The sequence below is a fragment of the Triticum dicoccoides genome, chromosome 2A (genome assembly GCF_002162155.2).
Source record: "Triticum dicoccoides isolate Atlit2015 ecotype Zavitan chromosome 2A, WEW_v2.0, whole genome shotgun sequence".
Taxonomy (NCBI): domain Eukaryota; kingdom Viridiplantae; phylum Streptophyta; class Magnoliopsida; order Poales; family Poaceae; genus Triticum; species Triticum dicoccoides.
The window spans coordinates 544,634,439-544,650,329 of record NC_041382.1 but is presented as its reverse complement, the minus strand read 5'-3'; the positions used below and the strand labels follow the sequence as shown (position 1 = coordinate 544,650,329).

Sequence of the window (15,891 nt, the reverse complement as noted above, 5' to 3'; positions counted from 1 at the left end):
GGCCACCGTTGTTGCATCCCCAGACTCGGATGGAAGCCGAGTACCTGCCGAGCACTATTTTCAGGAAGTTCTGCAAGGCGCTCGTTTAATAGAGACGCAGTGCTCGAAGGATACTATATTCGAATAGCATATATTATTGTAAAACAATATTTTGATAAATTGTAGAAGCTTTTTATACTTGTGCCTGCAAGTATTATAATACCTCATGTGCGGCCGTTTAACATATATGTATATATAATCTAAAAGATGGCAGTCGTCGGCTTCAGCCCCCCCCCCCACACATAATGTGGTGGTGTTCGCAGAAGGCGCATTTTCACACTTGATCCAACGTCTTGGTCCAACAAAGGAGGTGATAGCGCAGCGAACTAGGCAATCGGACTATGATGCTTTATCACTTTCACTTAGCCATAGGAGTTTGACAGTGTGGCTACTTATATAGCCCCTGGTGGCGCCTGCGCTCGCCCGAACTCGGGGCGCGTATATGCCTGGCCGGGAAGCGGCCCTTCGTTAATGCGGAGGAATTCTAAAGATTCCGGTAAGTCATCGAGTGGTTGACCAGTCTCACGCTATATCATGACAGTCAGTTTTCGGCTTTCTCTACTGAGGTGCTCGCCTGGCCGAACCGGGGCACAATTGCAGTAGTTCTCCTGGTGCCGCCTTAGCCGATAGAGCGGAACGTAAGGTAGCAAAACCAGGAGCCGAGCAAACCCAACATTTGACCAAAGACAGGATTCGGAGATGATGCATATAAGGCCAAACTCGCGACGCCGAAAACTCCCTAAGGTATTCGGTCTTTATGAGGGCGGGCGGGATAACGCCCTTAGTAATAAGCCCCTAGTGTCCAGGTACGCGCAAAACTCTGACGTGGCCACATGCCAAAACGCCAGCCTCCTCCTTGGTTATACCAAGAAACCAGGGGATGTGTATCAACAAGAGACGGTAAAAAAGGTTTACGCAGGGTCTTAATCTGAAAAGAATCCTTGGAACGGGTCCCTGCTGCACGTCTGCGCCTGTGTCTCCGTTGTGTCATATTCTGGACGGGCGTAGCACGATGTTCATCTGTAAAAGAGAGGAACTTAGTTGAAGAAAGATCGTGCCGAACATGAGTTATACTAAATAAACAAAGTATAAATCGAAATAGGTAAAATTGAGCTTTATTGTCTCTTGTTTTATATGCGCGGAGCCCCTAGTACAGGGGTATACGGCTATTAAGCCTTTATCAATTGTATGTTTATGCCGGACTCGTCTAGCCGTGTCCGTGGTCTTGACGACCTGTTTAGGTGCTTTGGCTGGTGAAGCTGCTTTATTGTGGGGCTGTCAAGGCAGCCACACTGTCTTCCGCGCGAGAGGAACACTCAATGTTTTCCCTTTAATAAGATGATGCCTCGTGGACCGGGCATCTTAAGCATAAGAGATGCATAATGCGGTATTGCGTTAAAGCGGGCGAAAGCTTCGCATCCCAGCAGTGCTTGATAGCTACTTGAGAATTGAGCGATGTGGAAAGTTAGTTGTTCGCGACGGAAGTTATCAGGGGAGCCGAACATAACTTCTAGCCGGAGAGAACCCATGCAGCGGGCATCCGGGCCTGGCGTTACCCCTTGAAAGGAGGTTTTGCTATGGCGAATTTTTGTTGGGTCTATCCCCATGTTGCGGATTGTGTCCTGGTATAACAGGTTTAGACCACTACTGCCGTCCATCGGGACATTTGTAAAGTGGAGTCCGTCGATTATTGGATCTAATACCAAGGCAGTCCAGCCTGCGTTCCGATACTTCTAGAGTAATCCTGATGGTCGAAGGTGATTGGTTTTAACAACCATTGGCGAGACTCCTTTGGGATAGGCCGTATGGCGCGTATCTCTGGTGGCGCCATTCTGTTCGTCACGCGAAGTAAGTTTATTGTTTTGACTTCTTGTGGGAAATCCTTTTGTTTCCTGGTGCTCTGCTTGTGGGGTTCGTCGTCGTCCTCACTTGGTGTGTCGAGCCCCTTGTGTTCGGCGTTGAGTTTGCCGGCTTGCTTGAAAACCCAACAATCTCTGTGGGTATGGTTCGCAGGCTTCCCGGGAGTACTGTGTATTTGACATATCTTGTCCAAGATTTTGTTTAAGTTGGATAGCCCATCCCTGTTATCCTTGAGGGGCGGCTTTCTCTGATTCTGCCGCAAGCTTTTGAATCTGGTGTTGACCGACGTGCTCTTTGGGTTGTTTCCCTTATTCCGGCGCTGGTCCTTGCTGCGTCGGGGTTTTCCGTTTCCATCCCTAACTTCGGATGTACTTGGGTTGCTGGTGCTACATCTTGCCAACCAGTTGTCCTCTCCTGCGCAAAAGCGGGTCATGAGGCTTGTTAATGCGGCCATTGTTCTTGGCTTTTCTTGGCCGAGGTGTCTGGCGAGCCATTCGTCTCGAACGTTATGCTTAAAAGCTGCTAGGGCTTCGGCGTCCGGACAGTCGACTTTCTGATTCTTTTTAGTAAGAAATATGTTCCAAAATTTCCGGGCTGACTCTCCAGGCTGTTGAGTTATGTGACTGAGATCGTCTGCATCTGGAGGGCGGACATAGGTCCCTTGAAAATTTGCCCGGAAAGCATCCTCAAGCTCTTCCCAACTTCCAATGGTGTTTTCGGGAAGGCTTTTGAGCCAATGCTGAGCTGGCCCTTTAAGCTTGAGGGGTAAGTATTTTATGGCGTGGAGGTCATCTCCTCTGGCCATGTGTATGTGGAGGATATAATCCTCGATCCACACCCCAGGGTCTGTTGTTCCGTCGTACGCCTCTATGTTTACGGGCTTGAATCCCGCTGGAAATTCATGGTCCAGCACCTCATCAGTGAAACATAGGGGGTGTGCGGCACCCCTATATTTGGGTGTGCCATGATGTTCGGATATTTGTTGTGTTGCATTGCTTACTAGAGCTTGCTTTCTTGACCCGTAGATAGATCTGGCTGGGCCGTCTTTTTGATGCGGATCCTTTGGTGGATCACGTGCCGGCTTGTGTGCAGCGCCGCTTGCCGCTCCATGCTGGCCATGCGGTCGTCTATCCGACCGGGTGCCTTTCCTATTTTTTGACTGCGGGGGCTCTAAGGCCTCCTCGTCAAATTCAGGCAGTAGCTTTCGCTTTGGATAGCTTTTTGTGCGGTGACTGCCGCCATATTTGTCTGCGGTGTTGCGTACTTTGCTCCATCTGATTCTGAGTGCATCTTCCGTAGTTTTGAGCTTCCGCTTCTGCTTTTTCAGGCTATGCGCAGTGGCGACGAGCCTTTTGTGGAGGTTCTTCTGCTCCATGAGTTTATCCGGCGTAAGGTCGTCCGGACTGTTGTTTTCGCTAGGGACGGGGTGTTCGGTTTTTTTATCCAAGTTGCTCTGTTCGAACGGTTGCTCGAAGGCATGTTCGTCGTCCACCGGCTCGTCCTGCTCTATGGTTGGGTCTGTATGGCTGCTGTCTCTGTCGAGGCGGGGCTTGGAGCGGCGCTTACGTCGCCGCTTTGATTGCTTTTCGAGTGAACGATCCCTCGTTGCATCCCTGTGTTCCTCGTCGTCGCTTCCTTTGGGTGTGTCCACCATGTATACATCATGAGATGAGGTGGCTGTCCAGTACCTTATAGGCGTTGGTTCATGTTCATCTCCTACATCGTCGTCCATACCGTCGATGTCTTCGAAGTCGAAGTCGAGCACGTCGTTTAAATTATCGTCAGTGGCTACTAAGTGGGTGGTGGGTGGGCATCGAATTTCTTTGTCGTCCACATCCCAATCCTGCCGGTCATAGTCCGGCCAGGACTCTCCTGACAAAGAGAGAGACCTGGGTGAATTCAGAATGTCGCCGAAGGGCGGGTGCTAAAAGATGTCTGCGGCGGTGAACTCCATGATCGACGCCCAATCGGATTCGATCGGTAGGGGCGTGGAGGGCTCGGAGTCCGGAGAGGAGTCCGACACCTTGGAGTCATGGGCTTCACAGAGGACAAGGCTAGTGTTCGGCTTGATCGCTATAGAGATTGCAGCCCCCGAGGCGGTGTCTAACCACCCATCCTCGATTGGTGCGATCGGCTCCGAGCTAGGGGTCGGAGCGGACACAGGTGCGGCCTCCAGGGCACTGTTCGGCGGCAGAGCTAGATCATGCCCATCGTGACAGTGCGGCGCGCTCGGCTGTGGCTCGAATCCGTCGAAGATCAAGTCTCCGCGGATGTCGGCCGTGTAGTTCAAACTTCCAAATCTGACCTGATGGCCAGGGGCGTAGCTTTCGATCTGCTCCAGATGACCAAGCGAATTGGCCCGCAGTGCAAAGCCGCCGAATACGAAGATCTGTCCGGGGAGAAAAGTCTCACCCTGGATCGCATCGCTATTGATGATGGAGAAGCCATCGGGCCTAAAAGTGACGACACAGAGGAACTCTCAATGAAAGCACCAATGTCGGTGTCAAAACCGGCGGATCTCGGGTAGGGGGTCCCGAACTGTGCGTCTAGGGCGGATGGTAATAGGAGGCAGGGGACACAATGTTTTACCCAGGTTCGGGCCCTCTTGATGGAGGTAAAACCCTACGTCCTGCTTGATTGATATTGATGATATGGGTAGTACAAGAGTAGATCTACCACGAGATCAAAGAGGCTAAACCCTAGAAGCTAGCCTATGGTATGATTGTTGTTCCTACGGATTAAAACCCTCCGGTTTATATAGACACGGGAGAGGGCTAGGGTTACACAAAGTCGGTTACAATGGTAGGAGATCTACATATCCGTATCGCCAAGCTCGCCTTCCACGCCAAGGAAAGTCCCTTCCGGACACGGGACGAAGTCTTCAATCTTGTATCTTCATAGTCCAGGAGTCCGACCGAAGGTATAGTCTGGCTATCCGGACACCCCCTAATCCAGGACTCCCTCACCTAGACTTATTAGATGGGTTCTCTTGCTACAAGAATTTGATTTGCATATTGTTGATAGAAAGGGAGCTGAGAACCCCGTTGCAGACAACTTGTCTAGTTTAGATAATGTTCTTGATGACCCACTACCTATTAATGATAGCTTTCCTGATGAACAATTAAATATTATAAGTACTTCTCGTAGTACTCCATGGTATGCTGATTATGCTAATTATATTGTTGCTGAGTTTATACCACCTAGCTTCACATAGCAGCAAAAGAAAAAGGTTTTCTATGACTTGAGACATTACTTTTGGGATGACCCACATCTTTATAAAGAAGGAGTAGATGGTGTTATTAGACGTTGTGTACCTGAGCATGAACAGGAACAGATCCTACGCAAGTGTCATTCCGAGGCTTATGGAGGACACCACGCTGGAGATAGAAGTACACATAAGGTATTGCAATCTGGTTTTTATTGGCCTACTCTCTTCAAGGATGCACGTAAGTTTGTCTTGTCTTGTGATGAATGTCCAAGAATTGGTAATATTAGTAGACGTCAAGAAATGCCTATGAATTATTCTCTTGTTATTGAACCGTTTGATGTTTGGGGCTTTGATTATATGGGACCTTTTCCTGCCTCTAATGGATACACACATATTTTAGTTGCTGTTGATTACGTTACTAAGTGGGTAGAAGCTATTCCAACTAGTAGTGCTGATCATAACACTTCTATTAAAATGCTTAAGGAAGTTATTTTTCCAAGGTTTGGAGTCCCTAGATATTTAATGACTGATGGTGGTTCACACTTTATTCATGGTGCTTTCCGTAAAATGCTTGCTAAGTATGATGTTAATCATAGAATTGCATCTCCTTATCACCCACAGTCTAGTGGTCAAGTAGAGTTGAGCAATAGAGAGCTCAAATTAATTTTGCAAAAGACTGTTAATAGGTCTAGAAAGAATTGGTCTAAAAAACTTGATGATGCATTATGGGCTTATAGAACTGCATACAAAAATCCTATGGGTATGTCTCCGTATAAAATGGTTTATGAAAAAGCATGTCACTTACCTCTCGAACTAGAACATAAGGCATATTGGGCTATTAAAGAGCTCAACTATGATTTTAAACTTGCCGGTGAGAAGATGTTATTTGATATTAGCTCACTTGATGAATGGAGAACCCAAGCTTATGAAAATGCCAAGTTGTTTAAAGAAAAAGTTAAAAGATGGCATGACAAAAGGATACAAAAGCGTGAGTTTAATGTAGGTGATTATGTATTGCTATACAACTCTCGTTTAAGATTTTTTGCAGGAAAACTTCTCTCTAAATGGGAAGGCCCCTATGTTATCGAAGAGGTCTATCGTTCCAGTGCCATAAAGATCAACAACTTCGATGGCACAAATCTGAAGGTGGTAAACGGTCAAAGAATCAAACATTATATCTTAGGTAATCTCATAAATGTTGAAACCAATATTATTGAAACCGTAACCCCGGAGGAATACATAAGGGACACTTTCCGGAACGTTTCAGACTCCGAAAAGGAATAGGTATGTGGTATGGTAAGTAAACCGACTCCAAAACAATTTTTAAGGCAACATTTCTCCGTTTTGGAATATTTAGAAAAATAGAAAAATAAGTAGCAGTCCGGGAAGGACACGAGGGCCCCACGAGGGTGGTGGGCGCGCCCTACCCCTCCGTGCGCGCCCCCCTACCTTGCACGATGCGTATTTTGGTCGGTAAAAATTCATTATATAACCTCCCGAAGGTTTTGACTCCCGTATCACGCAAATCTCCTATGTTCTTGTTTCGAGCTGTTTTCTGTCAGGGTTTTCCAGGCTAGGCATCATGTCGTCTCCCTCCTCCAACAATGGTGACAACGATGCTTGGCTAATGAAGATAGATCTAAAGAGGGAAGAGCCCACGAGGGTCAACAAGGATGAAAGGATCAAGAAGGCCACGGAGGATCAAGCTCCGGCAGCAAAAGACATCCTTCAACTTGATCATAACCTTCTTACCCCAACTGAGATCGAAGCTTTCAAGATGATTGAGTTAGCTCGTATACAAAACAAGTATCTCACACAAGAAAATATTTTGTTGAAGGAGCATATTGTCGCACTCAAGGGCATTATTCGCAAGCTGGAGGACCTCTTATGCTCGATGTGCGATTATCCGTCACCTCCACCTTCTTCACCGACAAAGGAGATATAATCACATGGGTATGGGCACTCCCCTTGGCAACTGCCAAGATTGGGGGAGGTGCCTCGGTATCGTATCACCATCACAACTCCTATTTTTATCGTTTTTCTTAGTTCGATCCTATTAGAAGTATCTTGATCTAGTAGAATAAAGTTTATGGCATGATCTAGTTTTGAGTTTTGCTTTATGATCTCTCTTTGTAATCGAGTCCGTGAGCTATATATAATAAAGATTAGTGTTGAGTCAAGGGCTTGATTATTTTGCCATGATCTTGGGTGAATAAAAGAAAGAAGAAAAGAAGAAAAAGAAACAAAAAGTTCATATTGATCTTATTGAGAGTAATGGCTTCACATAGAAAGAGTATGATGATTAAAAGTTGTTGGGAGTTGGCAGACATAGCTTTGATCATTGTTGCAATTAATAGGAAGTAATAAGGAAAGAGAGGTTTTCACATATAGACATATTATCATTGACATCTTTTATGATTGGGAGCACCCATTAAAATATGACATGCTAAAGGGTTGATGTTGGACAAGGAAGACAACGTAATGAGTTATGTCTTTCTTATATTTGAGATAAAGTATGTTGTCATGGATCCTCTAACTTGTTGAGCTTGCCTTTCCCCCTCATGCTAGCCAAATTCTCAGCACCAAGTAGAAATATTACTTGTGCTTCCAAATACCCTTAAACCAGTTTTTCCATGAGAGTCCACCATATCTACCTATGGATTGAGTAAGATCCTTCAAGTAAGTTGTCATCGGTGCAAAGCAATAAAAATTGCTCTAAATATGTATGATTGATTGGTGTGGGAGAAATAAGCTTTATATGATCTTGTGATGTGGAAGTAATAAAAGCGACGGACTGCATAATAAAGGTTCATATCACAAGGGGCAATATAAAGTGACGTTCTTTTGCATTGAGATTTTGTGCATCCAACCATAAAAGCGCATGACAACCTCTGCTTCCCTCTGCGAAGGGCCTATCTTTTATTATTATCTTCTACCTTATGCAAGAGTCACGGTGATCTTCACCTTTCCTTTTTCATTTTATCCTTTGGCAAGCTCAGCATGTTGGAAAGAACATGATATATATATATATATATATATATATATATATATATCTAATTGGATATAGGGGAGCATGAATTATTATTATTGACATTACCCTTGAGGTAAAAGGTTGTGGGGCAAAACTATAAGCCCCTATCTTTCTCTGTGTCCGATTAAAACTCCGTAACCACAAGTATTGCGTGAGTGTTAGCAATTATGAAGGACTAGATGATAGTTGAGTATGTGGACTTGCTTTTTAGCTCTGGCATAGACTCTTTCTGATGTTATGATAAATTGCAATTGCTTCAATGACTGAGATTATAGTTTGTCGGAGCCCAATAAGGTTTATGATTTATACTTTTGCATCGTGAATAGATCATCACTTGAATATAAGTAATCATATGACAAAATCTATATATGTTGCTGTTATGAGAATAATCATGATGCCTTCATGTCCGTATTTTATTTTTATCGACGCCTCTACCTCTAAACATGAGGACATATTTATTGTTATCGGCTTTTCGCTTGAGGACAAGCGAGGTCTAAGCTTGGGGGAGTTGATACGTCCATTTTGCATCATGCTTTTATATCGATATTTATTGCATTATGGACTGTTATTTCACTTTATGTCACAATACTTATGGCTATTCTATCTTATTTTACAAGGTTTACATAAGGAGGGAGAATGCCAGCAGCTGGAATTCTGGGCTGGAAAAGGAGCAAATATTAGAGACCTATTCTGCGCAACTCCAAAAGTCCTAAAACTCCACGGAACATCTTAAAATAAATAAAGAAAATTCCTCGCCAAAGATGAAGGCCAGGGGCCCACACCCTGCTCACGAGGGTGGGGGGCGCGCCTCGCTCCTAGGGCACGCCCCCTACCTCGTGGGCCCCCTGGTGGGTCTCCGACGTCCATCTTCTGCTATATGAAGTCTTTCGATGAGAAAAAAAACCAGAAGGAACTTTTCGGGACGAGACTCCGCCGCCACGAGGCGGAACCTTGGCGGAACCAATCTAGAGCTCCGGCAGAGATGTTCTACCAGGGATACTTCCCTCCAAGAGGGGGAAATCATCACCATCGTCATCACCAACGCTCCTCTCATCAGGAGAGGGCAATCTCCATCAACATCTTCACCAGCACCATCTCATCTCCAAACCCTAGTTCATCTCTTGTATCCAATTCTTGTCTCAAAGTCCGGGATTGGTGCTAGTAGGTTGCTAGTAGTGTTGATTACTCCTTGTAGTTGATGCTAGTTGGTTTATTTGGTGGAAGATCATATGTTCAGATCCTACATGCATATTATTACCCCTCTGATTATGAACATAAATATGCTTTGTGAGTAATTACGTTTGTTTCTGAGGACAAGGGAGAAGTCTTGCTATTAGTAGTCATGTAAATTTGGTATTCGTTTGATATTTTGATAAGATGTATGTTGTCTAGCCTCTAGTTGTGTTATGTGAACGTCGACTACATAACACTTCACCATCATTTGGGCCTAGAGGAAGGCATTGAGAAGTAATAAATAGATGATGTGTTGCTAGAGTGACAGAAGCTTAAACCCTAGTTTATGCGTTGCTTCGTAAGGGGCTGATTTGGATCCATATGTTTCATGTTATGGTTAGGTTTACCTTAATACTTTTGTTGTAGTTGCGGATGCTTGCAATAGAGGTTAATCATAAGTGGGATGCTTGTTCAAGTAAGAACAACACCCAAGCACCGGTCCACCCACATATCAAATTATCAAAGTATCAAACACGAATCATATGAACGTAATGAAAACTAGCTTGACGATATTCCATTGTGTCCTCGGGAGTGCTTTTCCTATTATAAGAGTTTGTTCCGGCTTGTCCTTTGCTACAAAAAGGATTGGGCCACCTTGCTGCACTTTATTTACTTTTGTTACTTGTCGCTCGTTACAATTTATCTTATCACAAACCTATCTGTTACCACTTATTTCAGTACTTGCAGAGAATACCTTGCTGAAAACCGCTTATCATTTCCTTCTGCTTCTCGTTGGCTTCGACACTCTTACTTATCGAAAGGACTACGATAGACCCCCTATACTTGTGGGTCATCAGATCTTTCCGAGGGTCTCCCTGACACCGGTTGTGATGACCGGGTGGAGGATATACCCAAACCTAAACGCAAGTGGCAACGCAATATCTACCCGACATCGGCAGTGCGTAGAAGTGCTAGGAACCGGATGACCAAAAAATTTCATGATGAGTTATGATAGGATTTTTTTGGAATAGCAGAGGTCTGAGGGACTTGGATAAAAGACGATTTCTAGCAGAGGCTTCGATCGAACAGAGGCTAGATTTTATTGCTCTTTCTGAAACAAGAAGAGGCAATTTCGCACCTCAATTCCTTAATACGTTATTGGGAGGGGCCAATTTTGATTGGCATTGTCTACCACCGAGAGGAAGATCCTGCGACATCTTACTTGGGGTTAGATGTGAGACGCTGGAAGTCCGGAGTGTGGTCATGGGATATTTTGCTGTCAAATTTCGGGTTAGGTCGAAGATCGACGGGTTTAATTGGGCCTTGGTGGGCCGGCTCAAATCCGGCTCAAAAATGGGCCGGGAATGGGTCGCCCACGAATGAAAAACAGACACGCGTCCGTTTGAGTCGACGCCTTGGGCCGCCTTTTGTGTCCGCGCTGATCTAAACAGACGGCCGCGGAAAAAATGGGTCGCCCCATTGGAGTTGCTCTTAAGACATGTGTTGCACAACCAATGCACCACTTTAACGAAGGAGGAATGAGAGTCGGAAATACATTTTGGCTCTAGGGAGCACATGCTCCTGCATGCCAAAAATGTATTTTTAAAACGTTATTTCTTTTAAAAAAAGATGTGTTCATTGCCGTACCCAAATGGTACATACATATTTGTTTTAGGGGGGAAACCTAAGCATTTTGACCTGTGCAAAAAAAACAAGTCAAACGCCAAATTTACTTCCAAATATTACACTTAATTTTTTTTCACCGACGAAGCACTGCTATCCCATATGGCATGAAAATTGTCAAGCACACTTACTACACTAATATGAACATCCACAAAAAAGTTTCAGATTTTTCAAACTTATCTATTACTCCCTTCGTCCGGAAATACTTGTCCTTAAAAATGGATAGAATGATCATGGGTGGCCCCATTTACCATCGGCTCTGGGTGAAAACCCTTGGTATGGCAGGTTCCAGACCAGGCGGTGGCAGCAATGTGTCGTCGTGTCCTTCTTGAAGGCTCCGTCAAGTGAGCAAGGTCCTCTGCTACTGGTTATCAGTGTGAGCTTTGTAGACGACGTCTTCTTTTCTGCGTGTGTCGAATCCATGCATCGACGGTGGTGCTCTCATGAGGAGTGTGGTTCGGTGAGGTGGTTGTGCTCGAAGACCTCCCTTTGTTGCTCTGGCGCCAGTCTTCGTTCGCGCTCTAGGGTGGTGAGCATTCCATCGTCCGACGGTGCGGCGCCCTTCAAGCCAGGGCGAGGAGCTGGGGGCTCCTTCTTATGATGGAACAGGATGGCACTGGCCGCCGTGCGCCCAGGCGATGGCAGTGCTATAGCCCCTCTGTCGGCTGATCTCCTTTTGAGCCAGCTCCATTCGCAGCATTGGCGCTTCGAGCATGTCTGAGGGCTCCAGTGTCTCGTTTACTTACCTATTTGAGTCGCGTTACTGCTCCTACGCATCCTTGTATCCTGTCGGAGTTTTTATTTTCGCTTCTCTTTGTAGCGTTATGTTGTATCGTTGTTTGGACTCGGTGGGGAGCAACTAGTTATCGAGCGCTCCTTCGGGAGCCTCGCAACGATCAGCGCCACTTGGCGCGCTCTCAGCCATTCGCCACGTGTCGCGTTCTGGACACTCTCTCCGAATTTTTTTTCTGCACGCGTTTTCGCCTTTTTAAAATGTTTTTTCCTGGTGTTTTTTCGACGTTTTGGTTTCCTTCCGGTCTTTCTTAACTTTTCGATCAATTTTTTTTTTTTGATTTTTTCTTTTTCACGAAAAAACGTGTTTTTTCTTTCGCGAAAGTCATGGTTTTTTTTCCGCGAGAGGCACGGTTGTGCTTTAGCGAGAGTCACGGCCGCGCCTTTCGGAAACAGGAAAATAACGCGTTTTCTGTTTTTTTTCTTTCGCGAGAGTCACGGTTTTGCTTCCGCGAGAGGCACGATTGTGCTTTCGCGAGAGTCACGGCCGTGCCTCTCGAAAAGGAAAAATAAAACACATTTTCTGTTTTTTTTCCTTCGCGAGATTCATGGTTTTGCTTCCGCGAGAGGCACGGTTGTGCTTTCGCGAGAGTCACAGCCGTGGCCCTCGGAAAGGGAAAAACAAAACGTGTTTTCTGTTTTTCTTTCTTTCGCGGGAGTCATGGTTTTGCTTCCGCGAGAGGCACGGTTGTGCTTTCGCGAGAGTCACGGCCGTGCCTCTCAGAAAAGAAAAAAAACGTGTTTTCTGTTTTTCTTTCTTTCGCGAGAGTCACAGTTTTGTTTCTGCGAGAGGCACGGTTATGCTTTCGCGAGAGTCACGGCCGTGCCTCTAGGAAACGAAAAAAAACACATTTTCTGTTTTTTTCTTCCATGAGAGTCACGGTTTTACTTTCACGAGAGGCACGGGTGTGATTTCGCGAGAGGCACGGACATGCCTCTTTCGGAAAGGGAAAAAACCACGCTCCCGTTCGGTTTTTTCGTGAAAAAAAGTCCGTCAAAACCTATCAATATGAGATCTAGTTTTGAAGATCTCAACGCAAGGAATTCAATGGCGAAACCGGTTCAAGATTTGGACGCACGGTTTAAAAGATAAAACGTTTTGAATAAACGGATCTAGAAAAAAGGAAAAACTCCCGGGTTGCAACAAGTGGCGCGTTGCATGTACGCCGCTTGTCGCGACCTGGAAAGTGGAGCGTTCTTTGCGACGAGTACTCCTTAATTAATGATTTTGGATTCGATGTCCTCGGCTAGGCGTCATTAATTTAACGCGGGGACGTAGGCCTCTTATGAAAAAAGATACGCAGGCTTCTGTGGGCCGGATCACGTAGTGTGGTTTTAGGCCCTCGTGCGAGGGTAAACTGCAGGTATTCAAGCCCAAAAGCCCGCAGCCCATAGGGCAGCGTATCGTTTTCTGCAGTGAGCGAAGCACAGGGGCAATTGAACGCAGAAAGAAAAAAGCACAGGGGCACCCTTCAAAAAAAAAGCACAGGGGCAATTATGCCAATTCAGGATGGCTAGGGCAGCCCTCCCTCGTTGCCACCCCTATATATAACAGCACCTGGCATCGTCCAAAGTCCAAACCCTCATCTATCCTCCGCCGCCAGTTGGGTTCCCCTTCCCCTTCTTTTGCCTTCCGTTTCTTCTCTTTGCCGATTAGTTGATTGCCTATTTCTTCGCGATTTCTCTTCACTACGGAGCATCTAGATCGCGGCATTAGACGATGATGATCTTTTCAACTTACCATCAAACTCTGAATCGATACTGTGTCGATTACACCCAAGTTTTCTTGAGTCTAATGCGATCTCCCTCTTCGGTTTGTTGTCTTTTTTTAGTTTTGTTTTTAGATTGAATTCGATCTGCATTCTTTGAAGGCAATAAATTAGAGTCTCTGGTGCGCTTCTTAATAGCGTAATTCAGCGTTGTACGTTGCCCAGATGAATCTTTGGGCTAAGATTCTGGCACAGACCATTATTCGAGATGGTTTGTGCATTCAACTTGTCCATACATAACTTTGATGTTGTCGATAAATGTTAATATCTTTTTTTGGTGATTTGGTCGCTCATGTGTCTTCCTGTTCTAACTTTGAGGCATCTTGTTCATTGGCTATGGATGCGTTTTATCTGTTACCTTTAGCTTTCATTACATAAATCAAAAAACATTAACAGGACAAATTACTTGCATAACAGATGCCAATTAAAATCTAATGTTAGTCAAACAATTCCAGTGCAGTGACTATTAATTACAAGGAGCGATAGCCCAAAATTTCCTTCGGTGCCAGTGTTTTCACAGTTCGACCCCATCCCTGTCGATGTACCTTATTAATGACTTCCACTTCCATATGGTGGATCCATCGCACAAAACAGGGCGGTGTGCTAGATTTCTCTTGGGCAAGGTTTCCCTATTGCAGAAAAATCTGTTGGAGCGATCTATTTGAATGTTTTGAGTGATGTTTTTTGCAAGATCAGCTTCTTGTCTGGATGTTGTTACTCACCATTCCAGCCAATGGGCAAATCATCCTGCCATCTTGCTAGATTGAAAACCCAGTCGGCTTTCAACTCACCTGGATCTGATTACTCGATGATTTTCTGGGCCCTTTCCGTCGGCATATCACGCGAAGAGATTTTTTATTCTTGTTGTGGAAGAAAAGCAAGTCACTCTGTCCCAAAGTTTTTCTATGTTTGTGAGATAGTGGATGTGATCTTGAGGAGTTTTTTTTCTCAGTGAGCGTTGATATACAGACACCCTTGGGACGATTTCAAGAATCCCATGCAGAACTACATTGAAGAGCTCGGACCAGAAAGTGCTGCATCACACTGTAAACATTAGCTTCTTCTCTACCGCTGCAAGTGTCTTTCCCTGTATCATAACCGATGTGGTTTGCTCTGGGATGAAAATGCCCATTTGCACCTGCTTGATTGGGCTGTGTGCTTTCGAATTTATTTTCTTGGGCCCGATGCCACGTCTCCTGTAGCCACAAGCCTTGACCGGAGATGCTACATTGTGCCAACAGTGAGTTTTTGGACATTTCACATTTGATAGGAACCTGTGGCTGTGATTAAGTCGGTACACAGAGCCGTTTTCTGTGATTACACTTCTTGCTACTTAATCTTGTTCGATTGGTTGCAATCGGTGATGTAATTGTTTAATTATGCTGAGTTCCTCTGTGATTATCTCAACAACAATCACCATCTTTCGACTGAGATTGCACTTTCTTCTCTGATTTAGTGTTGGAAAATCCCCATCTTTCTTTGATTTGCTTATATAGGATCTGTGATTTGATTTGTATGGTAGGACGAATGCCATGAGGTATCTGATGCTTGGTCTCTTTCAATGGCCTTGTTTCTCGTTAGATTGGCAGAGAGCGAGAAGGAAACGGGTTTTTGCGACACGGGCTGCTCCCATACCCGGAGCTTCCTGTTACTATACCCCCGTTTACATTTACTAGTTTTCTAATATTGTTTGTTGTTTGTTCTTGGTGATGATCAACACTGATTAGATGTCCGATACAATACATTCCTTAAACCATGGGGACAATACGAGGCATTTGTCTGAGAGAACACCCTTCTTTATCCCCTTTTCTGTCATGTAGCCGCTTTTTTTTATTCGCCTGTGTGCTGTTTGTCTTGGTTCTCTGTGATGATGAAAACAGATGACGAGTCTGATGTAATCCATTCTATTAAACCGTGTGGACAATTGAGGCATTTGTCTGAGGGAACATTAGCTTAGTTATATCCTTTGCTTGGGTTTCTCTTTTCAAGTTATTTTGTAGAGATTGTGTTGCTGGCATGATGAGGAATACAATTGTTGCAGCAAATCCTTCAGAATGTTCCTCTTACTTTGCTTGGGTTCCTCTTACTCATTCAGAATGAGAGTTATTTTGTAGAACCCAAGCAAAACAACTCTCATTTCTACAAATGTTGAGGCATTTGTCTGAGGGAACATTAGCTTAGTTAAATCTTTTGCTTGGGTTCCTCTTACTCATTCTGAATGTTGAGTTGCAGCAAATTTTAATTTCTGAAGAAACTCATCTTACAATGGCTCTCTCTTTGTTTCACCTTGTACAGGAGATTTCCTGCAGACAATGTTTGATGTGAGATCTGGACTA

General features: G+C 44.9%; 5 non-coding genes across 5 annotated transcripts; all 5 read left to right on the top strand.

The window, feature by feature from the left end:
* The first annotated feature begins 14,733 nt into the window (after positions 1–14,733).
* Positions 14,734–14,880, top strand: LOC119359996. Its single transcript, XR_005172775.1, has one exon. It is a non-coding gene; the product is annotated as a small nucleolar RNA snoR2/U65 (small nucleolar RNA).
* A 27-nt stretch (positions 14,881–14,907) lies between these two features.
* Positions 14,908–14,993, top strand: LOC119359895. Its single transcript, XR_005172727.1, has one exon. It is a non-coding gene; the product is annotated as a small nucleolar RNA Z196/R39/R59 family (small nucleolar RNA).
* An 87-nt stretch (positions 14,994–15,080) lies between these two features.
* Positions 15,081–15,226, top strand: LOC119359972. The gene has a single exon (XR_005172753.1). It is a non-coding gene; the product is annotated as a small nucleolar RNA F1/F2/snoR5a (small nucleolar RNA).
* A 30-nt stretch (positions 15,227–15,256) lies between these two features.
* Positions 15,257–15,343, top strand: LOC119360012. The gene has a single exon (XR_005172788.1). It is a non-coding gene; the product is annotated as a small nucleolar RNA SNOR75 (small nucleolar RNA).
* A 71-nt stretch (positions 15,344–15,414) lies between these two features.
* LOC119360011 lies at positions 15,415–15,501 on the top strand. The gene has a single exon (XR_005172787.1). It is a non-coding gene; the product is annotated as a small nucleolar RNA SNOR75 (small nucleolar RNA).
* The last annotated feature ends 390 nt before the right edge of the window (positions 15,502–15,891 follow it).